General features: G+C 35.0%; 1 protein-coding gene across 2 annotated transcripts in view; it reads right to left on the minus strand.

The window, feature by feature from the left end:
- The window catches only part of LOC138692690 (vesicular acetylcholine transporter-like), a 436,812-nt gene extending 420,204 nt beyond the window's left edge, over positions 1-16,608 (minus strand). The window contains exon 1 of one of the 2 annotated variants that reach the window (XM_069815818.1): positions 16,292-16,469. The gene's annotated coding sequence lies outside the window, so the exon portion shown is untranslated. Of the gene's footprint in view, positions 1-16,291 lie in introns of both variants that reach the window. The other variant, XM_069815816.1, reaches the window with a different exon arrangement.
- Between the last annotated feature and the right edge of the window lie 11,061 nt (positions 16,609-27,669).

The following is a 27,669-nucleotide window of genomic DNA, read 5'->3' on the forward strand; positions in this document are numbered from 1 at the left end:
ATAAATAAATAAATAAATAAATAAGTACCGGTAAGTGTAAGTAAATAAATAAATAACGATGAATTTGGCTAGAGCAACAACTTCGAAATGATCTGAAAACGATATCGCTTCTTAAATTCCAGTTCACTATACATTTCCAGAGGATTCTCCATGTCTCTAATATACCTTTTTTGGGACACATATATTTTCCTCATTTCGTTCAACAAACTCCATAAAATCCTCAAAATCATTCTCAGTATCCATTTTGAAAATGAGTGGTCACTTAAGGGTACAGATCAGCTCACTTAAGTAATCACTCATTATGTGAATGAGGGACAACTCATCATCATTTTCCCCGACACTTTTTTAACCACCCCAATAATGGTATCACCTATTAAGAACTATAGAACTGTTTCAAAGTTTGTCGAACTTTTATATCTTTGGTTCTGACTTATCCCGTTGTTAGAAAATTCGCTTACACGATCATAAAATCGTAGGTTAGATATCTTTGAATGCAAGTGTACAATTTTTTAGTTTCAATAATCTGGCATACTTGGTGTAATTTTACTAGACAAATAAGGTATCCAATTAATAATTTCACTTAATGTAATGCAGTCAATTAAGCAATCTAAAAATACTGTCCTATTTTCGTCTGTCTTCTGAAAAGGATATTTTCAGACTTCAAGGAATTCAAATCTGCTAGAATCAGCCGAAAATTGTCCGAGTTGGCAACACTGAATTACTAAGTAGAAAAAAATTCAATTCATTGACTATTCAGTGTCTGTTACTTCCGTATCGGTGGCCATGGATCACGCAGTCCGTTTCGGAGAAATGCGGACGTCAGCAATGGATATAATTATTTTGACTTGCTCCTAATATTTGGCCTATACTGATGGATATTTTAGATATGCCAGTAACGTTAAACTTACTTGATTTATCGTGTTATTGACAGTACTATTTTGTATATTGATAATAATTTTGGTTTGCAAATTGGAATTAACATAAACTTTAAAATTGAAAATCGTATATTTAAATAGGATATCTCTAAATTAGTGAAATCAAACCAAACCAACTTCCGTACCATTACAAGATATTCTAATGCAATGTTTATACAAGTGACTGAAATACGTACCGACTTAGCCTATGGGCATTAAACCAATGACTTATTTTTGGAACGTTCTTAATTTTGGTAACCAGTTAAGTATAGGTCTTTATTATCTTCTCGTATTATAGGAGTTAGTTTTCCGGTAATTTATTTATCTAATGACAGCAAACATGAGTTTAAAATTAAATTACCTGAGGATAACTGTTATCATGAATTGTATTCAGCAAAATAATCCCAATGCGAACAACTGTAATTCTGAACAACTATACATTCGAGGTTAAAAATAATAAGATCTAGAAAAACAGTCGAATCGACGCAGAGATGATAAGAATAAAAGGCTCCTTGCAATAAAAACAACTGAACATTTGAGATTTTAATGACACCACAACCTAGTATAGGGGTCGTCAGCACAGAGCACCCTGGGGCTAGCATCTCTACCCGAGGAGAACACAGTACCTGCTAGCGGGTATGCTCTCTACCTCTTCCTGCTGCACGACGGTGCACACGGGACGGCACCGCTTACCCTTTCCACATTTAAGCGAATGCTGACGACCTCTAGTCTAGTATATACAGTCACGAAGCTCAATACGTAGTAAATATACATCCATAGATAGTTGCTAACCACTAGGATCTCTACTATTGCCTCATTACAGACAGTGCGAAATAATACCTGCACAGTCTATTGTTCCTAGGAAGCTCACAACTCAAGCTTCGTGACTGTATATACTAGACTGTAATAACACTTTATTTTGAGCTCTTTCATCATTGCTTATCTATAATTTTCAACACGTTTAATTTTATTGTAAACTTTTTGCTCACAGTAATTAATTCTGCAATTATTGTAATTAATTATTGTTGCATATTGAGACAGCGAATCCCACGTAATTGCTTGATAGCTGATACATCGAAACAAAGACGATACAAATAAAACAAACGAACATAGGAGGAAAAACTATCACTTATTAATTTTGAGCAGCATACTTTTAACTATTAGTGTAATTCGATTCCCATTGGTCAATCTAGCAGCAATTTTTTATACAGTTTTAAACAGGTATATATATATATATATATATATATATATATATATATATATATATATATATATATTTGTGTGAAAATGTCGACTAGGTCTTAGACCTTGATGCACACAAGTGTTTGTCACAGCTCTGACGTTGCGTAGAGTCCATGATTGAGGTTTCGAAGTTTGCTTTGGACAGTCTGCAAGTTGCGAATTTATAATTGTGTGTTTTCAAAGATGGAGGTCCAGTCCTGTTAACATCATATTATGGGAGCCAACCACGTGTATATCTGTTGCATAAGTTGAAATTTTCTGACGATTTTCATTTAAAGATGTTGATAAGAGTACAGTACGTACGTACAAGAGAAAAATAATAGAAACTGCAATATGGATGATTTATTTGAGGTCCACTTATGAGTTAGCTAACTTTTTCTCAAACTTGAAGTAAGCAGACCAGATGTTATAATCTTACAATAGTTTTATATTAAGGGAAGAAATTGATTAAAAAATTCTACAATTTTTTAAACTAGAGGATTTGGTTTTTTGCACACATGCTCCTCTTGTAATATGTATACATGCTACAAAATTTCATTCATGTCAGTTACGTAAGTTTTGGATCGTGTAATTTTTTGATAATGTAGCATATTTTCAAAACCTATCTTCTCGCGTATATTTTAAGTGAAGAGTACCTCTAGTATACTTAGAAAAACACAGTGTCCATGTTTTAAAAATGTACGAGTATACTAAAAAAAAATCTTGCTCGAGAAATAATTTGCAGATTTCTGTGCCTAGTGTATAGATATTATTTGTTATTATTTTCAAAAAGTTGCTGAAATATTGAAAATATAATATTGTATTTAATTAACCATACTTTATAGAGTATGCATAAAAATTCAGCATGATGACTTCAAAATCGTAGAACCTTTTAGATTTAGAATTTGTAGCAATTTGAAAAAAATGACAGTGTCTAAAAATCGCTTTCACAGTCCGAAAGAAAGTATTTTTAGAGCGCAGCCATTTAAATATGACGTCATAACTCATAGTTCCGGGTGTGGTAGTGTCCTGTAACTGTGCTGACACACAGATTAGGGTCTGTAGATTCATTTTTGCAGTAAAACGAAAAAGTGATCTTTGACCAATATTTGTCAAAATTTCACCTCTCTCCCACCAAATATATCGCGGATTCTTACAATACATAGCTAGAACATAGAAGTGACAATGAGCAGACAAGACTTCGGACAAATAAATATATCTGATTCACTATTCTGGACTGTACTGTAGAATACTTATAAATAATAGTATGATGCTTACTTATTTACAAATGGCTTTTAGATAGCCCTGAGATTCATTGCCGCCCTCACATATGCCCGCCATCGGTCCCTATCCTGAGCAAGATTAATTCAGTCCCTAACATCATATCCCACCTCCCTCAAATCCATTTTAATATTATCCTACCATCTATGTCTCGGCCTCCCCAAAAGTCTTTTACCCTCTTGCAAATAACATCTATATGCATTTCTGGATTCACCCATACGTGCTATATGGCCTGCCCATCTTAAACGTCTGCATTTAATGTTGCTAATTTTGTTAGGTGAAGAATAGACTACATTTCATTCAGTTCTGCGTTGTGTAACTTCCTCCATTCTCCTGTATCTTCATCCCTCTTATCCCCAAATATTTTTCTAAGCACCTTATTCTCAAACTCCCTTAATCTCTGTTCTTCTTTCAAAGGGTAAGTCCTAGTTTCCCCATACAGAATAACCGGTAATGTAAATATCTAACTTTTAGTTAAAAAAAGAGTACCGTATATGAGACTAGTAATACATTTTGAAAAGAAAATTATTTACAAAAAACGTATTTCAGAAAATACTGTGTAAAATAATGCGGTACTAGTTAATTTGACAATTTCGCCGTGTACTTATTTGAGTAACGGAGTGTAAAATCCGTTAAATTTCAACCAATTACATTAATTTATTACTGCAATATTAACACAGTCTAGTATAATATACAGTCACGACGCTCAATACGTAGGGAATATGCATCCATAGATAGTTTCTAACCACTAGGATCGCTACTATCGCCTTATCACAGACAATGCGAAATAGTACCGGGACAGTCTATTGTTCCTAGTACTCTCATCACCTCAAGCTTCGTGACTCTATATGTGCAGTGCTTGATTTTTTCTGTATGAATTATTGTAATGGGAGGAATACCTATGTATTTTTTTCCAACCGAACAGATGTTCCGTAAGTTGTCAATAAATTATCAAAAAAGGTTTGTGGAAACTGACTTGTGTCACTTTTCCCGAGCACTACAGATATACTAGACTGTGATATTATCGTTTTAGGTAATCGATATTGTTTTATCGCTTCCGCTTGGTAATAGTTAACCTCTCTATTGGACAATTTAGAAGGCCGCGACTGGTTATAGGAAAGATTAATAAATCTCACAATGGCGGGAGTTTCTGCAGCTGATTGACCAACCACAAACAAATGAAATTATTGACTTTTATTATAAACACAATTAAATTTATACGCAATTGACTGTTTATTTTGTCTGCGAAGTAATCCTAATATAAATGCAACTAGAGGTCTAGACTTCTCCTAGATGAATTTACTCGTAAGGAGTTGTTTGTAAATTTGTCGAAGTCTCTTGACATTTCTATTGTTCTATACTGATCAATACGCCCATTTGCCCTACTTTTATCCTATTTATTCTTAGATTTAACTTTGATCGCCTGCTATGTGTTTGCCTTCCTTTGATATTATCATTCCAGCTGCTATTTATTATTAGCTAACGGCATTGTTGAAATATTCATAGTTCATGGCCGTCGCTCTCGCCTTTTCTCGGAAGTTCTCGCAGACAGTTGTGTCCTGCGCCATGTCTTCCAATTGTACGACGCTATTCCAAACGAACTGCCCCATTGGTTCCGATATTCAAATAACCAACGTTTTATCGGACGTCTGTTTTGGGAAATTTCTGATTTAAATGTGATAATGTTTAGTATTACCGGTATACTATAGCCAAGTTTATCAGTAATTGAAATATCATTGACGTTATTTAGAAGTAGCGAGAGAAGTTTCATTGTCGGAGAATGCACTCGGGTTCGAATCTCACTTGGGCTAGGGTGACTAGGCATCCTCTTTTATCTGGACATGCCCTTACTTTTAGGCCTTTGCTCGGGTTCCGGGAGGATTTAAAAACATCAAGAAATGTCCTTCTTTTCGTAACTTTTATGTCTGATATTTTGAAATTATCTGATTTGACGCCTTTTTCAAGTAATTTATCTGTAGGTGGCAGCAGCAGCGACGGAATATACTCTTTGCCAACGATCATAATAACTCTCTTTGCTCCCCCTTGTTAAGATCGTTGCTCACAGGTAGCTAGCAAATCGAGAGATCGATGTGCGAATGTAAATCTAAGTAGATATTTTCTGTCCTCTTTTAATAATTATATAGTAGTTACCTTGACTTTCGTAATATGTACCTAACTGTAAAATGATTATTATTGTTTTCATAATTGAGGGCTTTGCCGGAAGCACGGCCTACTTGATTGGAAGGCCACCGCGTTGTAATTGCGGCAACGTTACATGGGGGCTCAGATTTGTGGCAGATTGGAAGACTGCTTACAGAAGATATCACTGTCATCAGTAATATTAATCTTTACCTGAAGTATCTAAGTATGTAGAAATAATTTCACATACATAATTCTTTGTCATTTCAGACATGTTGATATTTTAACGAAAGGTAGGTGTAGTTATTAGTTTCAGATGTCTGCCCTTGTGGCAAACCAGTGTTCGATATTTGTAAACAAATAATATCTGTCGTAGCCTACTACTCAACAATTAGGCGTACTGCAAAATTTAAAATGATCTTGCAAGTACTAGCTGCTCTGGCAAAGAGGGAAAATTAGAAATATTGTGCAGAATTCCATGATATATTGCAGGAACCCTTACTTTCTTACTTACCTACAAATGGCTCTTAAGGAACCCGGAGGTTCATTGCCGCCCTCACATAAGCCCGCCATCGGTCCCTATCCTGTGCAAGATTAATCCAGATTCTACCATCATATCCCACCTCCCCCAAATACATTTTATATTATCCTCCCCTCTATGTCTCGGCCTCCCCAAAGTCTTTTTCCCTCCGGCATCCCAATTAATACTCTATATGCATTTCTGGATTCGTCCATACATACTACATGCCCTGCCCATCTCAAACGTATGGATTTAATATTCCTAATACGAATATGAAGAATACAATGCGTACAGTTCTATATTGTGTAACTTTCTCCATTCTCTTGTAACTTCATCTCTATTATCCTCAAATAATTTTCTAAGCACCTTATTCTCAAATACCCTTAATCTCTGTTCCTCCCTCAAAATGAGAGTCCAAGTTTCAAAACCATACAGAACAACTGGTAAAAACCGGTATAAATTCTAACTTTCAGATTTTTGAGAACATACTGATTACAAAAGCCTCTCAATCAATCGAATAATATTAGGAATTTCCCATATTTATTCTGCATTTAATTTCCTCCCGAATGCCATTTATAATTGTTACTGCTGCTGCAAGATATTTGAATTTTTCCACCTCTTCGAGGGATAAATTTCCAATTTTTATATTTTCATTTCGTATAATATTTGGTCACGAGACATAATCATATACTTTGTTTTTTCGGGATTTACTTCCAAATCTATCTCTTTACTTGCTGCAAGTAAAATGTCCGTGTTTTCTCTAATAGTCTGTAAATTTTCTCCTAACATATTCACGTCATCCGCATAAGGAAGCAGTTTATGTAACCAGTTCAATTCTAAACGCTCTCTGTTATCCTGGACTTTTTTTATTGGCATAAACTGGAGCAAAGTTAATACGTAAAGGTGATAGTGCATCTCCTTGCTTTAGCCCACAGTGAATTCGAAAAGCATCCGACAGAAACTGGCCTATACGGACTCTGCTGTACGTTTCACTGAGACACATTTTAATTAATCAAACTAGTTTCTTTGGAATACCAAATTCAATAAACACTTCTCTCTTAACCGAGTCATATGCCTTTTTGAAATCTATGAATAATTGATGTACTTTACCCTTACACTCCCATTTTTTCTCCAGTATCTGTCGAATACAAAAAATCTGGTCAATTATAGTCGACATATTACGCATAAAACCGCACTGATGATCCCCATTAATTTAATCTAAGTAAGGAGTTAATCGTCTCTAAAGAATATTGGACAAAATTTTGTACGAAGTCAACAAAAGTGAAGTTCCTCGAAAGTTACTGCGGTAAGTCTTTTCCCCTTTTATAAAGATAGGTACAATTATGGACTCCTTTCATTATTCTGGTACAATGTCTTTTTCCAAAATAGTTAATACAAGCATATAAATTTCGCTAGATAATGCGCTACCGCCCTCTTGTATTAATTCTGCCGGAATTTGATCTATAGCTGAAAACTTGTACTTTTTCAGGTTTTTTATTGCAGTTTCGACTTTAGAAAGTGTGAGTTCGAATATAAATGACTCAGCAGATTCTATTTGAATTTCGTCCCATTAATTTCTATTTGGCCTATGTACATTTTAGTAGTTGCCCAAAATAGTGTTCCATCAGTTCTTGATGGAATGAGTTTCCGAACCCTATTAAATAAAAATGTAACAATTACGGATAATGCCTTTTTTAATTAATTAATGTTATGTTTTAAGTTCAGTCTTCTGACCCGCAAGAAAATGACTTGTGTTACCTCAATTTTGTATTATTATTATTATTATTATTATTATTATTATTATTATTATTATTATTATCATTGTTTGTAAACCTCATAACAAAATTATTTCGGACAATAATAATGAGACGTTTTATCGTGCCTACATGGCGTAATAAACTGAATTATTTCCTTAATTGTGAGATATTAAGTAGGCTATATGCTGCAATCGTCTTTAATTTGCTCACTGATACAACATGGTTAATGTTTTATGAATACATATCCAACAAAGTTTGAGAATCTACTTTTATTTCATGATAGAATTTAGAAACATTTTTCATTCAAGCAGACTATAACATGACAGATGTCGGCCCCCACAAATGCATTGTAGCGGCGTTGCCACATTCAGTGCGGTGGCCTTTCATCAAGTAGGCCGTGGCCGGAAGAAAGGCGGATAGACCTATACGCCCTTCTTCGGGAAAACGGTTTAAAATGTAGTGAATAGTTATACTAGCGAAATTTTATTGTGATTGTACTGTACATACCTGCAGGACAGGGCTGCGTGCGTGTATAACATTTTATTCAGGTGCGTTTTAAAATCTTAGATTGCATGTATACGCCCTTTTTCCGGCAAACCCCTCAATTATTTTGTAATAGATATGAACATACTTTTAAATCTATACTAATAATAAATCTGTAGCCGCAATTTTTCTGGTAATTTTCGATTTTCCAAAAATAATTGGTCCTAACATATATAATTAACCACCCTGAAACCGAAAATAGCTTTTTTTGAAATTTTTGTTTGTATGTCTGTCTGTCTGTCTGTATGTTTGTTACCTTTTCACGCGATAATGGCTGAACGGATTTCGATGAAAATTGGAATATAACTTAAGTTCGTTGTAACTTAGATTTTAGGCTATATGGCATACAAAATGCATTATTTAAAAGGAGGGTTATAAGGGGGCCTGAATTAAATAAATCGAAATATCTCGCTTATTATTGATTTTTGTGAAAATGTTACCTAACAAATATTTCTTTAAACATCATTTCCGATAAGTTTTATGCCTTGAAAAATTTTGATAGGACTGATATTTAATGAGATAAATGAGTTTCAAAATTAAAATAACTGCCATCTAAGGCCGTGTAATGAATTAAAAAACAAATGACTTCGTCTATAAGGGGCCTTGGACAGCAACAATCGAAAGCTATGAAAGCTAGCCTACAGATAATGTTTCTGTGTTTGTATGAAGTAATATCGGAAGCTAAATTAACCGATTTGTATAATTAATTATTAATTGACCATTGGAAAGTGTAGTTTCTCTAGATGGACATAATGCTATAATGTTATTACAGTAACTTCTGAGTAAATCGAGGACAGGTAAGATTAAAATAGCTTCTTAGCACAGAAAACTCGATAGGCTATTCTGTACATTCGTTTCCTGTATTTCCTAAAATAATTTTTATGACCAAATGAGTGATCTCTGGATCAAAATGATCGCATTTTAATTATTTAAATACAATTTAAATTAAGTAACATAATAAGCGATTTATCCTTATATCAAACACGAATGTTCCCTGGATCAAATGTCCTATTATAATTATGTAATTACTTTATATTTATTTCTAACGTGTGCAGCGGAGCGCACGGGTACGGGTAGTATGATATGAGCCTAAATCTGTACTGTAAATATTTTGTAATAAAATAGATACTGATGGAATTTGAAGTATAGGCCTAATATAGGCCTAAGCCTAAATCTAAGTACATATTTGCTGTCCTCTTTTTTCGAACAATATCCTCCTTTTTGAAGCTTTGTGTCCTCTTTTTTATCGATGTGAATTTGGTCACCCTATCTTGGACTGATTCCCTCATTGTTTTATTTTATTTATTTTTTTTTTTTAAGATTTACTTCAACTCTGTATCTAAAAGGTAGACTAACGTATATTAAGTCCAAATTTATCAATGTTTATAATATAGCACTACTGAATTCCTTAGGGTGAGATTTATCTTAAAGTTACTGTGTTGAGATCTGGGGTGAATGATTTCGGATTTAATGAAGTTTTTTTTTTTCCCCCTTCAAAAACAGGTGAAAATTAGGAACATACTACGATGAGTCCCACATAACTCTGCATACTCCTTTATAATTTTCAAGGTATACTATGGTTCAATTTGTAACTTTACCAGGGGTGAAAGAAAAAAAGTGAAATTTGTTTTTGCCTGTATCCTTAAGTTGATAAAATGACTTATCATACAATACCTCTGACATACAGAACTGTAAGACGAATACCAAACAAAATCATACCGAAATTTTGACCTTATCTCTATAGAATTCTAACTCGCTATCTCCAATTTTATTGACGGTAGATTCAGTTGTTACAGCGCTGTTAAGTATCAGGTTTAAAGTGAAATAAACGTTAATATAATGTTGCACGGTTTCTTTCTTTGCCATTAACTGCAGAAAATCCAATGTACAGACACGGAATTAAAATTTGGAGCGAGCGAGTCGTCATGGGAGTCTACCTGTATGTAGGCAGAAATTTCGCACGAGTGTCCATATGTAGCATATATATAGGGGCTCTTGTTCGCTGCACATGCTCACTTGATCAAATCTCAGTCCCCCTCGCGTATGTGGTACCTAAGAGGTTACGTCCAATTTCGGCTTCCCCTTCAAGATTTTCTAGAGCTCCTTCAGTGGAGCAGCGTAACCCAGAGTGAGACTAGTGGCCAACAGGCTTGGAGCTCACATACTTAATTTTGTACAGCCCCCAACCCCTTGCAAGGACGCGTTTTGCGTACCTTTTAAATTTGTCCTCCCAATTCTCTTTCGATTTTTTTTTTCGTGCACATGCGCATTGTGTTGTAAGCTCCAAATTTTATTTCCGTGTCTGTTAATTGAAAAGCATAACAATGAAACTATATAGCTATTGTAAAACAATTTTTATTTATAAACGACATTTTCAAACTGGCGTGGGATACCTATGATATTAGGAGATTCAGAATACTCACAAATATATATCGCACACGGTTTCTCGTGCAAAACAATCTCAAACTAGGAAATAAGTGTTTATCGTACAAGCCGTGAAGGGGTTGGGAGTTTTAGGGACACCAAATTTTATGCCTTTGTAAGCTCGGTATTAAATGAAGGTGAATAATCAGAGATTTCGTTATCCTTAATAACAAACAAAAAAACTCATTTTATAGAAACGTAAGTGGAGAATTTCTAGGCTATGATGTAAAAATGTCCTAGCTCCAGGCAAAATAAAAGTTACCATCTCATTTTGCAGACAGAAATACTATTGACTAAATTACTAGATAACTTTTAATTGAACGATACCCGAAGGCATCACAGGATCTGCAATTATTGTAGCCACAATGTTATCGAAATGTGGAATCAAATTTCGTAGTAAGCAAGGTAATAAGACTGTCTATTTCATCACGTGATATTGTCATATGCTAGTTATCCAGAAGCTGTTACAAATGTAAGTCAGGAGACCGTGCCGGCCACAACATTCGTATGCGAATTATTGGTTAATCATACATTCGGAAAATCACTAACTTACAAAATACGAATGCCCCAAATCCATAAGAGTTAATATGAGGGTATTATTTTCTATTTCTGGATTAATTACTGGTTTTACTGAAATTTATTTTAGTATAACTGTATCTAATAACGACATCCGTAAAATACCAGAGTAATATAAAAATATTTGTTATGTAGTGTATATCGTATGCAAAGATAAAATTGTTAATGAAGTTGCTATGACTACAAAGAGTTTTGTGCGAGATCGTGCGTATTTGCTTGGTTTCCGCACAAAACCAACCCGCGGTAAGTCTAAAATTCCACATTCAGTATTCCCAACCGAACACACATAACAATTTCCCTCTTCTTACCGCTTAAGTGACATATTCATTTTACTGCTTTAGGCTTTTAACATATTATTTTAGAGACGTTCAATATAGTAATAATTATAAATTGGAAACTTACCACTGGAATTTCACCTAAATTGCACTCTTAATTATTGTTTTTAAATATTTGCAAAAATTAAGTAAACTCTACACCTCCACTAAAGTTACTGCATTTCGTGATGCATGTAACATTAAGGAAGCCGTTTGTTTTAAGTTCGCATTTATAGAATGGGGGGGGGGGGAAAGACAGACGTATATCACGGCCTGCTGGAGTATAGTAAATACAGAAAACATTTTAAAGCAACAATGTTGAAGATAGATATTTTTGTTTTGCAAATTTGCCGTCATTGAACAGAAACCAAGATGGAGATTACATTGCAACTAATTAGAAAATCCTCTTTCAGGTATGTAATAAACGATCTTCGCACAAAATAATGAACGATACACGAGCGGTATGTTTTCTTTCAATTCTCGGAAATTAAAAAAGCTCAACTACGTATCGCTTTTTCAAACTTTTCCTTGAACATGGAAACTTCAACATACCGCTCTTGTAACGCATATTACTATTACGTGATCCTGTAAATTTCATTGCGAATATTAATATTTTACTTTGTGATTAAAGATATCGATTGCAACTATTTTTGTGTTTCATTGTTCATTTAAGGACTCTATATAAACTAGTTATTAGTTTCTCATGACTGATGAAAAACACGACATAGATTAAAACTGAAGCTCGAAATTTTAACAAAGATATATTTCGCCCACTTATTAAAAATGAGGACATAGGCCTAAGCATTGTAATATATTAGCCTGCAAGAAGTGAAACAAAAACAGTGATATGTTAAGGAAGATATCTACATCTTTCCTCTCACATAGTTCGTACAGAATTTTTAATATGGACACAAAGTTTCTAATATCATAACAGAAGGTGCTAACTTAAAAAAACAATTTCTGTGTAATATAATATATACATACTCTGATATTCCAATTTCCTTTTCATTAGTGCTGAACGTAAGAAAATATCTGCGTATGTTACTTTAATTTTTATGAAAATAATTTTATACTAATAAGTAGAGAAAGAAGAATGTGGCGTTTCCGTGATAGATATACACCCTGTATGTGGTATTTAGTGAGGTAAACATTCTGATTAAAAGCTACTGAAATAAAAAAGAGATTTATCCAAAAAATAATGTTTTTTATATATTATCGAGCGAGATAGTTCAGTCATAAAGCAATAGACTTGCATTCGGGAGGTTCGGGGGTTCAAACCCCGTGGCTGGCCAGTGTGATTGAGGATTTTCATGGTTTCCCTCAGTCACGAAGGAAAAATGTCGGATTGAAAATTTATATACCATGATTCATCACCGCCTTAATCTCCATTATGATGATTATTAATAAAATTAAAATCTGTTAAATGAATACAAGCAATATTATTTATAACGTACAACAATAGAAACAGAATCTCAACACTATTCCACGGCCTACTGATATACCCAAAGATTCTACAGGCGCGACATAACCTTGATGTTAAAGCGTGTGTGAAAGGACTTCATTAAATAAAATTTGTGCATTTTAAGTCATTTAAATATGTGAAATATTTTTTAAGGCTTTTAAGAGAACTAACGGTGTATAATGTTATGATTAATGTATATAACTACATTTATTTCATGGCATTTATTTTTTTTTTTTTTGCAAATACTGCATTTTTTAAATTTTATGAAGTAAAATACACTCTTTGTTCTTTCTGTTTTTGTCTCGTAATTTAAGGTTAAAATATGTTGCATTTCCGCTGCTCTTATGTTGCCTAACACTGATTAAAGCTTCTATTTTAGTTCACTAATTTGGATAGCATGCCTGACCGTGGAAAAGCGGAATCTGGTTCAAATTCTGATTGAGACAAGTTTTTATGATAGAGATTTTTTTTCGAGATTTTCCTTCAACCCATTAAGAGCAAATGCTGGGTAACTTTTGGTGTTGGTCCCTGGACTCATTTCACTGGCATTGTCACTTTCATCTAATTCAGACGCTATATAACCATAGCAGTTGATAAAGTGTCGTAAAATGACCAAAAAGAAAAGAGATGTGCTAATTTATTTAACGTCTTTTCCAGTTACTATAATTATAATCTATACTAATAATAAATCTGTAGCCAAAATTTTTCTGGTAATTTTCGATTTTCCAAAAATAATTGGTCTAAACATATACAATCAACCATCCTGAAACCGAAAATCGCATTTTTTAAATTTTTGTTTGTATGTCTGTCTGTATGCTTGTTACCCTTTCACGCCATAATGGCTGAACCGATTTATATGAAAATTGGAATATAAATTAAGTTCGTTGTAACTTAGATTTTAGGTTATATGGCATTCAAAATACTTTATTTAAGAGGGGGGTTATAAGGGGGCCTGAATTAAATAAATCCAAAAAATATCTCGCTTATTATTGATTTTTGTGAAAAATGTTACATAACAAAAGTTTCTTTAAAAATGATTTCCGATAAGTTTTATTCTTTACAAAATTTTGATAGGACTGATATTTAATGAGATAAATGAGTTTTAAAATTAAAATAACTGCCATCTAAGGCGGTGTATTGAAATAAAAAAACAAATGACTTCGTCTATAAGGGGCCTTGAACAACAACAATCGAAACAGGGGCCTTGGACATCAAAAATCGAAAGCTATTAAACATAGCCTACAGAGAATGTTTCTGCATTTGTATGAAGTAATATCAGAAGCTAAATTAACTGATTTGTATAATTAATTATTATTATTTCACCATTGGAAAGTGTAGTTTCTCTAGATGGACATAATACTATAATGTCATTACAGTAACGTCTGAGTAAATCGAGGACAGGTAAGATTAAAATAGCTTCTTTTGCACAGAAAATTTGATAGGCTATTTTGTACATTCGTTTTCTGCATTTCTTAAAATAATATTTATGTACACTCATTTTAATCTCAGAGAATTAACGAACAACGAGAGTGTTAGTATGCAGTAATAGTACGTTAGCTTAGCAATCCATTATTTTATAATTCAAACTTTAACTATGATCAATTGAATCGTGTTAAAATACATAAAATATATATGCAATAAATGCAATGCAAAAAAAATTGGGTAATGAATTGTGTAATTACTTTATATTTATTTCTAACGGGTGCAGCGGAGCGCACGGGTACGGCTAGTCATTAATAAAATTGAAATCGGTTAAATGAATATGTCATATTATAATAATGGAAACAGAATCATAACAATAGTCACGGCCTACTGATATTCCCGAAGATTCTACACATGTGACATGATCTAAATGTTTAAAGCGTGTATAAAATAAAATAAATAAAAATAAAAATGTGTACTATAAGTAATTTAAATGCTTGAAATATTTTACGGATTTCAAGAGAATATCGATGTGTAATGTTATGAGTATATAACATGTTTTATTTCATCATATGAATCACATATTCTTTTGAAAATAATACCCTATTTTTTATTTTTTGGAATATAATGCACTCTTTGTTCTCTTGTCTTTTGTCTAGGAGTTAAAGGTTAAAATTGGCTGCATTTCCACTATTATTACATTATTAACTTTGATTAAAGCGTACTTCTATATTAGTTTATTAATTTCTTTCTCGTTTTTTCCAGTTTCTGTATTTACGATTACTTTCACAGATCACCGGAGAGAATATAGGGCTTAAATATTCTATTTTGTGCGAGATCGTGCGTATTTGCTTGGTTTCCGCACACAACCAATACGCGGTAAGTGTGAAATACCACATTCAATATTCCCAACGTAACACACATAACAATTTCCCCATTCTTACCGCTTAAGCTTCATATTCATTTTACTGCTTTAGGCTTTTAACATATTATTTTTAAAGACGTTCAATATAGTAATAATTATAAATTGGAAACTTACCACTGCAATTTCACCTAAATTGCAATGTTAATTATTGTTTTTAAATATTTGCAAAAATTAAGTAAACTCTACAACACCACAAAAGTTACTGCATTTGTAATGCAAGTAACATTAAGGAAGCCGTGAAAAAATCAACAAGATTCCAGACTCATCATAGACTGGGGGAAAAAAAAAAGACAGACGTATATCACGGCCTGCTGGAGTATAGTAAACACAGAAAACATTTCATAGGAACAATGTTGAAGATAGATATATTTGTTTTCCAAAGTTGCCGTCATTGAACAGAAACCAAGATGGAGATTTCATTGCAACTAATTAGAAATTCCTCTTTCAGGTATGTAATAAACGATCTTCGCACAAAATAATGTACGATACACGAGCGGTATGTTTGTTTTCATGTTCTCGGAAATTAAAAAAGCTCAACTACGTTTCGCTTTTTCAATATTTTCCTCGAACATGAAAACGTCAACATACCGCTCTTGTAACGCATATTACTATTATTCACCTCTTTTCTCTAGACTTATTTTGCTAGTGCAATTGAATGCAATTAATTATCATAATGAGCCTAAAGCTTGCGTTTCACAGTCTCGTTATTTGAAGTACTCCAGTTCGTTTTTCTCCGCCATTTTCGAAAACACAGTGAGTTGGAAAATGAGGGTACATGAACCGTGTGACTCACCTGTGTCCGGTAGAGCAGCCTCAAACTTGTTGGCGAAGAAGCCGCGGATGCTGGACGCTACCCTGTGGGGCGATCCCTCCAGAAGAGGTCCAGGGAGCCTCCCCAACAGTCCGGCGGTGGTGCCCTCGCTGGTGTCTGCCGTGGTTCCTAAATGTTCTTCAACTTGTTCGATCCAAACCTGTCGGCGTCACTAATACCCGATAATTCTTTTCTGGGGGGCTCGGATACAGCACAGACCGGCTCAGACACATTCACACACCGGTCTCGGCGCCCAGGTCCCGGCCGAGTCGAGCCAGGTTGCCTATCTTCCCGGAGAAGAGCGAGAAAGAGGGGATGCATAAATCGAGGGGTGGGATATTGCAGGACGGCGGGTTGCAGCGGTGAAGGGGGTGAAGTTTTCACCGAAACGCTTTAGAGGGCATGACGCTTGCGTCCTGAATTCCGTTGCTGGATTGGTTCATTGGTAATATGACGTCATGTGCCTGCTGCCCTATCGTAACCGGAGTCTTTTTGAGGGGGGTTGTGAGGGGTTCCTACTTTTAAGGTAAGTTTATTGATAAACGTATTCTCCTTTCGGAAAATGTATAGTATGCCCCTTTGATTGTGATGGCTGTTCAAGGACACTTGGTTTTGGAATCACCCGGTAGTGCTGTGTGTAGATTTGCAGACACAAAAATGTCACTATAAATTACTAATTCAGACCCTACGACGTGTGAATATTACACGTTCTAGGCTTTGCGAAACATTTTTGACACTGACGTCATAAGTCTTAATTGCACCTTATACTTTACTAAGAGATATGAATTAGTGTATCCCATGAACTTTCATGGGTAGTGAGTTAAGGTTTTAACGACAAAAATGTCATACGGAAAATTACAAATCCAGTCTTGAAAGCTGTACTACATTGGTGTGTTTAGCTTTGTTTCAATTTGTCATTCAGTAGGTAAACAGGAAATCAGTTACATACCACAAAACATTCCAGCTTCTGTCACTGCTAAATATATTTATAAGTATAGCTATGAATAGAAGATCGCCAGCTCCTAAAATTGTGTGCCGTTTTCCTGTGTATAACTGGAAACGGATCTGGAAGAATATTACGGAACAGTGTTTTGACCTTTAAAGAGCAAGACCTATGGTTTCGAGTGGTCAATGATATATTTCCAACAAATAGCAAATTATACCATATCAGATTAGCCCGGACATCACTTTGCCCCTATTGTCAGGAAGAGGACAATCTTCAACATCGCTTTCTTGAGTGTCCGAGGACTAAACAATTTTGGGAAACTACAATTCAGGATATCAGTGACATGGCGCATATCCCTGTGACATATATACGAGGCGTGTTCTTAAAGTAAGTTCCAAAAGGGTGTAGAAAGTAAACGGGAAAATATTTACAAACCATTTTTGTAGCATTGCATTCCCCACACTTCAATTACTTCTCACCATAATCTCCACCATTATTGAGGCATTTATCGAGTCGTGGCACAAGTCTTTCTATCCCCTCATTGTAGAATTCACCCGCCTGCGAACCACTCCGCAACATTTGTGGAAAATTCAAGGAAAGCGAAGAAATTGTGAACCTCCTGTCCTCATGAATTTTTCATCGACAGCAAGCACGAAATCGTCATCGATCAAAGATGGCCGACCGGTATGCTGCTCGTCATGCACAGAGATGCGGCCCTCGTTGAACTTTCTAGCCCATCTCCTGACCATTCCATCACTAATGGCATCATCACCATACACCTCACAAAGTTGACGATGAATGTCAGCTGGTTTGATGTTTCTCGCATTCAAAAAAACCGATAACAGACCGCATCTCACAGTCGGCGGGGTGCTCGATCACTTTAAACATTTCAACTGATCACAACTAACCACACACACGGACTGAAGCTCTAAAACTGCATGCACAGCTTGCCTGAGGACTGAATAAGAAAACACGTATGTGCAAAATAACGATTGCAGCGATGCGACAGCTGTAATTGAAAATGGAACTTACTTTAAGAACACGCCTCGTAGCTTTAAACTTTATACTCAAGCCAAGTTTTTATTATAAACCGAAGACAACACAGACAACTATTGTGAAGCGATTAGCACTTTGTATTGAAACAATATTGAATTAGAATGTTAAAGCAATGTCCACACACACACACATATATAGCAATAATGTAATAAAAGTAAGAATATATAAAATTGTAATAATGTAGAAAGGGTATCATTTCATTATCAGTTCAGTAATCGTTGATGTTTGACTGGTAGTATGATCACTGAATATATTTTGGGATGCATTATGTTATTATTGTTGTGGTTATTGTAATTATTATTATGTAGAACAAGTACTTAAGATTCTTTAACTTTCGCTACTTATTTTGTGTAGGTATACAGTTACGTGATATTTAATAATATTAAGAAAAGGAATTGAAATAATTTTAAACTAAATGTAAAAGTGGTAGGCCTGTAAACAATGTCAGAATATTTCTTTTTTGAATGGCGTGCAATATGTAGGAAGTATAAGACTATTTTTTATGTCCATAAATATTTATTTTTGCTGAACTAGGTGATTTACAATCAGATTATTCAATATTGTTTATTAAGTATTGTCTGTTTAAAAGTTTTGTTAATGCTATAGTTGTATATAGATTTATTTTGTAATAAAAGAAATAAAAAAAGTAGAAATAATAGGTTGGGGTGGAATTGAAAGTCCAATAATGCCTTTAGAAAAACTTATAAATTTTTTTCTGAATAAACCACTTGAACATCCGACAGTATTAATTTACTCCGAATTTAAAGTGCTAAACGTTGATAAAATATATAAACATACTTTCCTAATACATGTTCACAAGACCCGAATGAAATTCATAATTGTTACACATGAACATAATACTTAGAACAAATGTTTCAACTTTATTAGCTGAACCTGGATTTTATACAACTGCTGGTTTAAGACAGCAGGAATTATGAAACAAAATTGTGCAATTCAGTCTTGAAAAGTTATAGAGAGTTTAATGATCTACACATTCATATGTTTAAAAATATAAAGTAAATTTGAAAAAATTGATTATATGTATGTTGTTATTGTTTAGTCCGAAGACAGGTTGGAACCTCATAAATGACATAAAAAGGCATCACTCATGAGGCAACTAAACCAGGAGATAATGGGGTAGGTTGGCCAGTTCCTTTTCACCACCATTCTATACATCGCTGACTAGTCTGATAATAGATGTTTTGTGGGTTTCAGGATGATTGGTCCACCACAGTTATGTCCATTTCTCATCAAGTCCAAAGAAAAAATGCCCTAATCACGTTATGTCCACAAGCGTTTTGTCCACTGAACATAACGTGCATAGACATTTAATCCACAAACAAATATGTCCACAAGAAATTTTGTCCATATATATTATATTTAGTGATCTCAGGGTGGATTTATCCCAGAAACTGCAACGTGTCCATAATGCGTGTGTTCGTTTCATTTGTAATGTCCGCTACTACGATCGCATTTCGCCTTCTTCCGATAAATTATTGTGACTCAGGTTAAATGAGAGCAGAAAGTTACATTCCGTTTCTCTCTTATACCGAATTTTGCACACCTCTACTCCCTCTTACTTATCTGTCCGATTCCAAAGTCTTTCTCGGTATGATAACTTAAATACTCGGTCACAATATGATAACACGCTAGAAATACCACTCCACACATCATCATCTCAGTTGATGATTACACTGAACTGAAAGGAAAAGGTATTGAACATTAAAAGTAAACAAACAACAACAACCCTTCTCGTCTCTTATAAACATCTCAACAAACGAACACACAAACAACAAACAAACAAATAAATAAACAAGCAAGCAAACAAACAAACAAACAGGGGTGTACACATTCGCATACATTGACGTACGCCCGCGCAAAAACATTTTCAACCGTAACTTCGAAACGACGCGTCAAAAGACATAGGTTGTTTAGCAAAAAGGGTTCCTTATTGTTAGATCTATCACCCCTCAGAGTTTGTAGCATAGGTTTTGAATCACCCTGTAGTGTACGTGCCACCACTACCAGTAACTTAGGTTGAGCTCAAGGTTCGCATTACAGATGCATTTACGACCATTACCAGGGATATGCTGCTGTGCGTATGGGACGAACTTCAATATCGCATCGATGTGTATCGTGTAACTACAGGAAGCAACATCGAACACTTGTGAAGGTGTCCGAAACTTGGACAGTTTCTGTCTATTTTTATGAATCATGCTGCCCTCCCAAGCCAAAAGGGCGTATCTCAAGGATTTTCTGAAAATCAGTTTTTAACATAATTGGAGAGTTCAAATGCTAATATATCTATTTCCTAAAGGAAATGGCCATTTCTCAATGAATTGTGCCTTTAAAATGTGATTTAATGAAAGTCGTATCTCAAAATGAATATAAATTCCTAAGTGAATTTGGCGGAAGTTCATTTTTCTAAGCAAAAAGGCCGTTTCTCAGACATAAGTTCTTTTCGCTTAGTATTTCCTATTTGCCATTCTAGTCAAATTAGACGTAACTGCATTAGTAACAAATCCTTCGTGTTTTAATCCGTTCTCAGCAATGTAATCACCACTAACCGAATGCATATTTCCCATCGTCCTGAGCAGCAACGAAAACCCCTTGGATTCCCTGTTTTAAAAAAAAAAAGAGTGCCATAATTCGCAATTTGGGTGGAATAATGAAAAACAGACTGACATTTTGGGAGAATCTTCCAGTAAATGATGACTAAATTTTTATTGTGTTCAAGTATCAATTATTTGGTATAAACTAACTTTTCAGCGTTTTGTTATTTTTAGTTAATTTATTTACCTCAGTAATTTACGTAGAAGTATTTAGTGAACTGTGAACCTTAGTAAATATAACCAAACATTTTCAACTTCAATGTTGTATCTTTGTATCATTAATATATTAACAGAATGATTGGTAAATGAATTTCTGTCTCTTCACTAATTTTCTACGTAATATTTGTCTTAGTTTGCAGTATTTTTTGCAATAGTGCTATGCAGTATGTGTTGTAATTTAATAAAATAAAAAAAAAATTAATAAAATAAACGAGAATTAATTTCACTTACTGTTTTTTATGTACAATATGAGATACGCCTAATTTGCTAAGCATATCACTATCTTAAACAATTAATATTAATACTTAGCAAATTAGGCGTATCTCAAATTGTACATAAAAATGTAAGCTAATTAGTCTAAAAATTATATTCTAGATATTTTGAATATATTTCAGGAATGAATATGCCAAAAATTCCAATAAATTAACTTTAAAAGTAGGCGCGCTTTGATCATTCACTAAATCCTCAATACTGAAAAATATTCAAGTTCTGAGATACGCCCTTTTGGCTTGGGAGGGCAGCATACATTATTCTAAGTGTTATATTTTTCTTTATGCAGCCGCTTAAAACCTGATGGATCATTTGTAATTGAGGGGTTGGGTACAAGAAGGGCATTTTAGAGGATGTGCCCTTTTTGAGTAAAACGCTGTATTATGTCCTCTGATCTGTTATGCATATGATCACCAAGTTCTAGTTCAATACTGTGATCGTAGAGGATGTAAAGGCGTGCATAGATCACATTATTACGGTTTGAATTTTCAACATAAATTTTCTCAAAACTTGCATTTGAGAGAAGTGCATTTCTTGCACCCAACCCCCCAATTGTCCTGTACCAGAGTGCTGCATTGGAGTTAAATCGCTCGCTTGAACTCGGGCGAATGTCGCACGCTCGAGTGAGATAAGATCGGCCGTGATACGCTCGTAATAAATAGAAGCACAGTACAAGGTCATCTCACCGACATGTCTTATCTTGTATGGAAGGCGACAGATAAGATACACATATGTTTTGCTCATATGGTAAAAATAAGGCTTTATTTTCTGCTTTTATGACAAACGTTTAATGGAACGTACCAAAACAGTAACATGAAGTTATAAATAAAATAGTATGAAAAACTTCGATATACAGATATTATTCCTAATTAATAATTATTCAATATTTGATTTACCACATATATAATATCATAGATCCATACATAGTGTTCCGCCTATATACTGAGACAATGTAGAAACGTTTTACAAAATATTATTGATATAGCAGTAGATTAATAACTATATTAGTACAGAGATAACGTCACAGAAAATATAATAAAACGAATAATCATGCTGCACAACTGTTACAGACGCAAAGATTGATACACTAATTATTAGAGATTATTATTATTACTAGGAAACTTGATACAGTTCTTGCATTATCGTGATTGTGTTCTCCGTTCATAATAATTACATTTACATCCAATAACATCTATCAGATATGGCAAAAAAAATCACTCCTGTGTGTGTGTGTGTGGGGGGGGGGAGCAGTTACCTACAACATTTATATTACATTTTAAAGCAAGTTTTGTAGTTGTACTATGGAGAGATTAGTTAAACACTGCAAAGTTTTGAAATGAAAAACATCTATGATGTTACAACACAGTTCATCACTGTAACAAGAACGAATGTCTAACGCTCGGCTTATACCGTTCGAGGATTTATAGCTCGCGACAATTTTACCCGTCATGCATGTGCGCTACCTATCGGATTATGCTATGAACTACTTGGCGCTCGAGCGAAAACGTCCGATGTAGACCACTGCCCTGTACTTTGTATCCTCATGTAGTAGTCCCAGATTTATGGATTTCCAAGCGCATAAATGTTTCACGTAAAAAAAACGTGATTAACGCAACGTACAAATTTTCTGTATAAAAGGGTTTTAAATAACTTTGCCTTTTATTGCTGGTAATATATTTATTTTAGTAACGTACACATTAATAATTTTGTGCGAGATCGTGCGCATTTGCTTGATTTCCGCACAAAACCAATCCGCGGAAAGTGTAAAGTTCCACATTCAGTATTCCCAACCTAACACACATAACAATTTCCCTCTTCTTACCGCTTAAGTGACATATTAATTTTACTGCTTTAGGCTTTTAACATATTATTTTTAGAGATGTTCAATATAGTAATAATTATAAATTGGAAACTTACCACTGCAAATTCACCTAAATTGCACTGTTAATTATTGTTTTTAAATATTTTCAAAAATTAAGTAAACTCTACAACTCCACTAAAGTTACTGCATTCGTGATGCAAGTAATATTAAGGAAGCGAAAAAAAATCAACAAGACCGGCAAAATTAAACTTGCCGATGTTATTACTGCAATATGTTATATAAATAATATTGTTAAAATATTGAAATGAAAAATAAATCATTACATAACCTTACCGTTTGTTTCAAGTTCGCATTTATAGACTGGGGGGAAAAAAAAGACAGACGTATATCACGGCCTGCTGGAGTATAGTAAACACAGAAAACATTTTAAAGCAACAACGTTGAAGAGAGATATTTTTGTTTTACAAATTTGCCGTCATTGAAGAGAAACGAAGATGGAGATTTCATTGCAACTAATTAGAAAGTCCTCTTTCAGGTATGCAATAAACGATCTTCGCACAAAATAATGTACGATACACGAGCGGTATGTTTTCTTTCAATTCTCGGAAATTAAAAAAGCTCAACTATTTTTCGCTTTTTCAAACTTTTCCTCGAACATGAAAACTTCAACATATCGCTCTTGTAACGCATATTACTATAACGTGTGCACACGCATGATTGTAGTGGCTATGTGCATGCATTATCTAAATGTAATACTTCAGTACATAACGAGAATTCTCTCATTTCACACGTGAACACTTGGTAAATTATTCGTGTCGAGTGGGAAGACAGAAATACGCATGCGTTCAAATACCGATTGAACATTAGAGTACATTATTTGTACTAAACCATCACAATGCCAATAGCAACAAGAGGAGAGCGAGCCTGCTCCTCCATTATGTAGCTTTCTATCGATTACCATTTAACATTTATTGCTCCGGCTACCACAACGTGTTGAACAGAGAAAGTGCTAGTCCAAGTGTTCTCATTCACTCCTGCTGGAGCACGGACTTTCTGGTCCTTGTTTCATGAACGTAATCATTTTAGTTGTACTAACGAGTAGTCGGCCATATTATTCAACTGGAAGAAGCGTGTAGTTAACGTTTGGCTCGCCCGTGGCGCTCTGGTAGGGACAGTAATGTCTCTAGTAAGAGCTACAAATTGCTTTCGAAATGATTTCATTAGTATACAGGGTGATTCACGAGGATTTACCGCCACTTACGGAGCTTATTTCCGAAGACATTGTGAGCAAAAAAGTCATAAACATGTGTCTTAATCTCAGTATTTTCAGAGTTACAATAATTTGAAGTTGTTTGTAAATAACATTATTTTTTAGTTTTAAGGGTAAAAGAATATTACTGATAAAGAATGAACCGCTATGCTGGAGAATTAGCACGGTAGCTTTGAACCGTGCCGTTACGGTTACGACCAAATTTAACTAAATAAACAATGTTGCCAACATAAGAACATGACTTTGGTCTGTGGTGTCGTTAGAAGGCGAAATGTGTTTCTTTTTCTCTCTACCTCCTTCGTTCTGAACATTACTGAGAGATAGCACCGCTGTTAATTTCATCTACTTCAATGATATTTCTCTGGACCACCAATTTGTTTGGACAACTTTCTACATAGAAGATTAAGACAGATCTTACAAGCGATCTCCAGTTACTAACAGTATGGTCATCAAAATTGTGTGTCCATTTTATCTCGAACTAAAATCTCTCTCGCATTTTCTTTTGTTTCATCACGGCCGAATGGGTTTAGCTCTTCGGTATCGATGTTTCTAGTCGGTCATGGCCTTTATGACAGTTTTTGTTTCGTAATACTGATGAGCAGTAATATAATTAAAGCTGTGAATAATTTCATGGCCCCTAAAAGTTTTTTTTTTTTTCGTAAAAGGATAGGTATTTTCTCTAGGCCAGAAATAAAACTGCAACGCGGTCACAATTACGTACTTCACGCTTCGGTAAACATTAACCGGAAATTTATTTTTCGTTATTTAAGTGGTATTCCGTGAAACATACCTTTTTCCCCCCTTTATTTCGTTGTCATAACCTACTTTAAGATCTTACTACATATGCAATTTCTTTTAGTGCATTCAAAACATCGTCCTTGTACTGCATAAACCTTGCACTTGACTAATGGAGTGATTTAAGAATATAGGCGCGAATTTTACTACCACCATTTCGATTGTCTTCTGTTTGACACTGCTCGGTACGGCCCGGTGACTAGTGGCCAGCGAATAACGTCGACTATCGACATTGCTCTACCGTGCGCATTACCCAGTTGTTCAGAATGAACTATTTAGGAATATAATTTCTTTAATTAACTAGTATTCTGAAGCTAAAAACGTGTTGGTGTACACTGTACGATCACATATTCGCCTGCCTCTCCAATCTTCCTAAAAATAAAACCATAATAAATTGAAGGTTTGGTGTTAAGCTAAGTTTTCTCGTGTGCCACGCGATGAATTGATCGTAGCTGCTGGCTAATCTCTGCACGATACAACGCGGAGTTACCAGCATCACGATCCGGCTGCTTCGTTCACTCGCGTGGTCCTGGAAGAATGTGGCGTGAAGATTGACTGATTCTTTACTTTCGTCAGATGTCGATAGCAGTTTAATGAAAGCGGTCGCCTGGCCACACCACGATGGTCAAGTGGGGACAGGAGCAGAGCTACAGTACTATATATGCATGTTGTTCGCGTCACTGAATCTAATCAAATAAGCAATATTTCTCAAACTTATTCCACCGCGAAACCCTTTTTAACTTGGTATGAAATCGCGGAACCGTTATAATTTCGCTACTGTTAATTATTATTATTATTATTATTATTATTATTATTATTATTATTATTATTATTATTATTATGGATTAATGCAAAAGATCACATTTTTTTTCTGTGAAAAAAGTTTTAGAGACGATTAGAAGACAAATATTAATCACTAATATCTATGCACGATAAAAAGGCCATAAGTCACAAATTGTAAATTTTGAGTAGAGCAAAAACGAGTTTTTAAATTAGGTCCAAAGTCATTATGATGATGCGGAAATCTAGGGCCGTATTCATAGACATTTTTAGCGCGGGCTTCCGGTGGATGATCAGCGAAACTAACGTTTTTCATATTCATAAACCAATGTTAGCGATATGAATAATTCGTCCCTCCTTTGGCAAAGTCGGGGCTAGTTTAGCACGCTCGTAGCGGGGCTAGCGAAATGTCTATGAATAGCACCCCTAAAGTTTTACACTATTATGAAAGAGTAAAGACATATTTCTTTTACACATTTTGAAGAAGTACGTGATTAGTATTCACATAGAGGTCATAACGCGAAATCTGCCATTTCCGACACCCCCTTTTTTTTTAGTTGGTTATTTAACGACGCTGTATCAACTACGAGGTTATTTAGCGTCGATGAGATTGGTGATAGGGAGATGATATTTGGCGAGATGGGGCCGAGGATTCGCCATAGATTACCTGGCATTCACCTTACGGTTGGGGAAAACCTCGGAAAAGCCCAACCAGGTAATCAGCCTAAGCGGGGATCGAACCCACGCCCGAGCGCAACTTCAGACCGGCAGGCAAGCTCCTTAACCGACTGAGCCACGCCGGTGGCACCCCCTTTTTACCAGCACAACATTAAGATGCATGGATCATATGCGGAGACTAAGAAGAAGGCTGATAATAAGAAAGATTGGAGAATGCTGGGTTTGCAGTGAAAGACCTGCCCTTGAACAGAACACTATGAATGAATTATCTATGACTCTCTGCCAAGACTGGGATAGTTTTTCAATTCCGCGTCTGAAGAAATCTGGTATTTGGAGTTAGGAAGTCAAGCCAAGTTTGTAAAGCATCTTCATTTTCTAAGGAATTCCCATGAAGAATAAGTGTGGAACTCTCTGACTAATCTAAGAAACGACGCCTCGTGGACCAACGGCCTTCGATTAGCAAAATCAGATATAAATCTGATATATATATTTTATTTTAGTAGGTTATTTTACGACGCTTTATCACCATCTCAGGTTATTTAGCGTCTGAATGAGATGGTGATAATGCCGGTGAAATGAGTCCGGAGTCCAGCACCTAAAGTTACCCAGCATTTGCTCATATTGGGTTGAGAGAAAACCCCGGAAAAAAACCTCAACCAGGTAACTTGCCCCGACCGGGAATCGAACCCGGGCCACCTGGTTTCGCGGCCAGGCGCGCTAGCCGTTACTCCACAGGTGTGGACTATATATATTCTGGAAGAATTATTTACAATGGAATCAAGACATATCACTTCGATGAATGGGCTATAAATTGAATTGAACACAACACGATGTTATTACATACAGAGCACATTGATGTAGACGGAACTTTTAACATTTCTGGTCATGTGGTCAGCATGCCCCAAAGTCACC

The sequence above is a fragment of the Periplaneta americana genome, chromosome 17 (genome assembly GCF_040183065.1).
Source record: "Periplaneta americana isolate PAMFEO1 chromosome 17, P.americana_PAMFEO1_priV1, whole genome shotgun sequence".
Taxonomy (NCBI): domain Eukaryota; kingdom Metazoa; phylum Arthropoda; class Insecta; order Blattodea; family Blattidae; genus Periplaneta; species Periplaneta americana.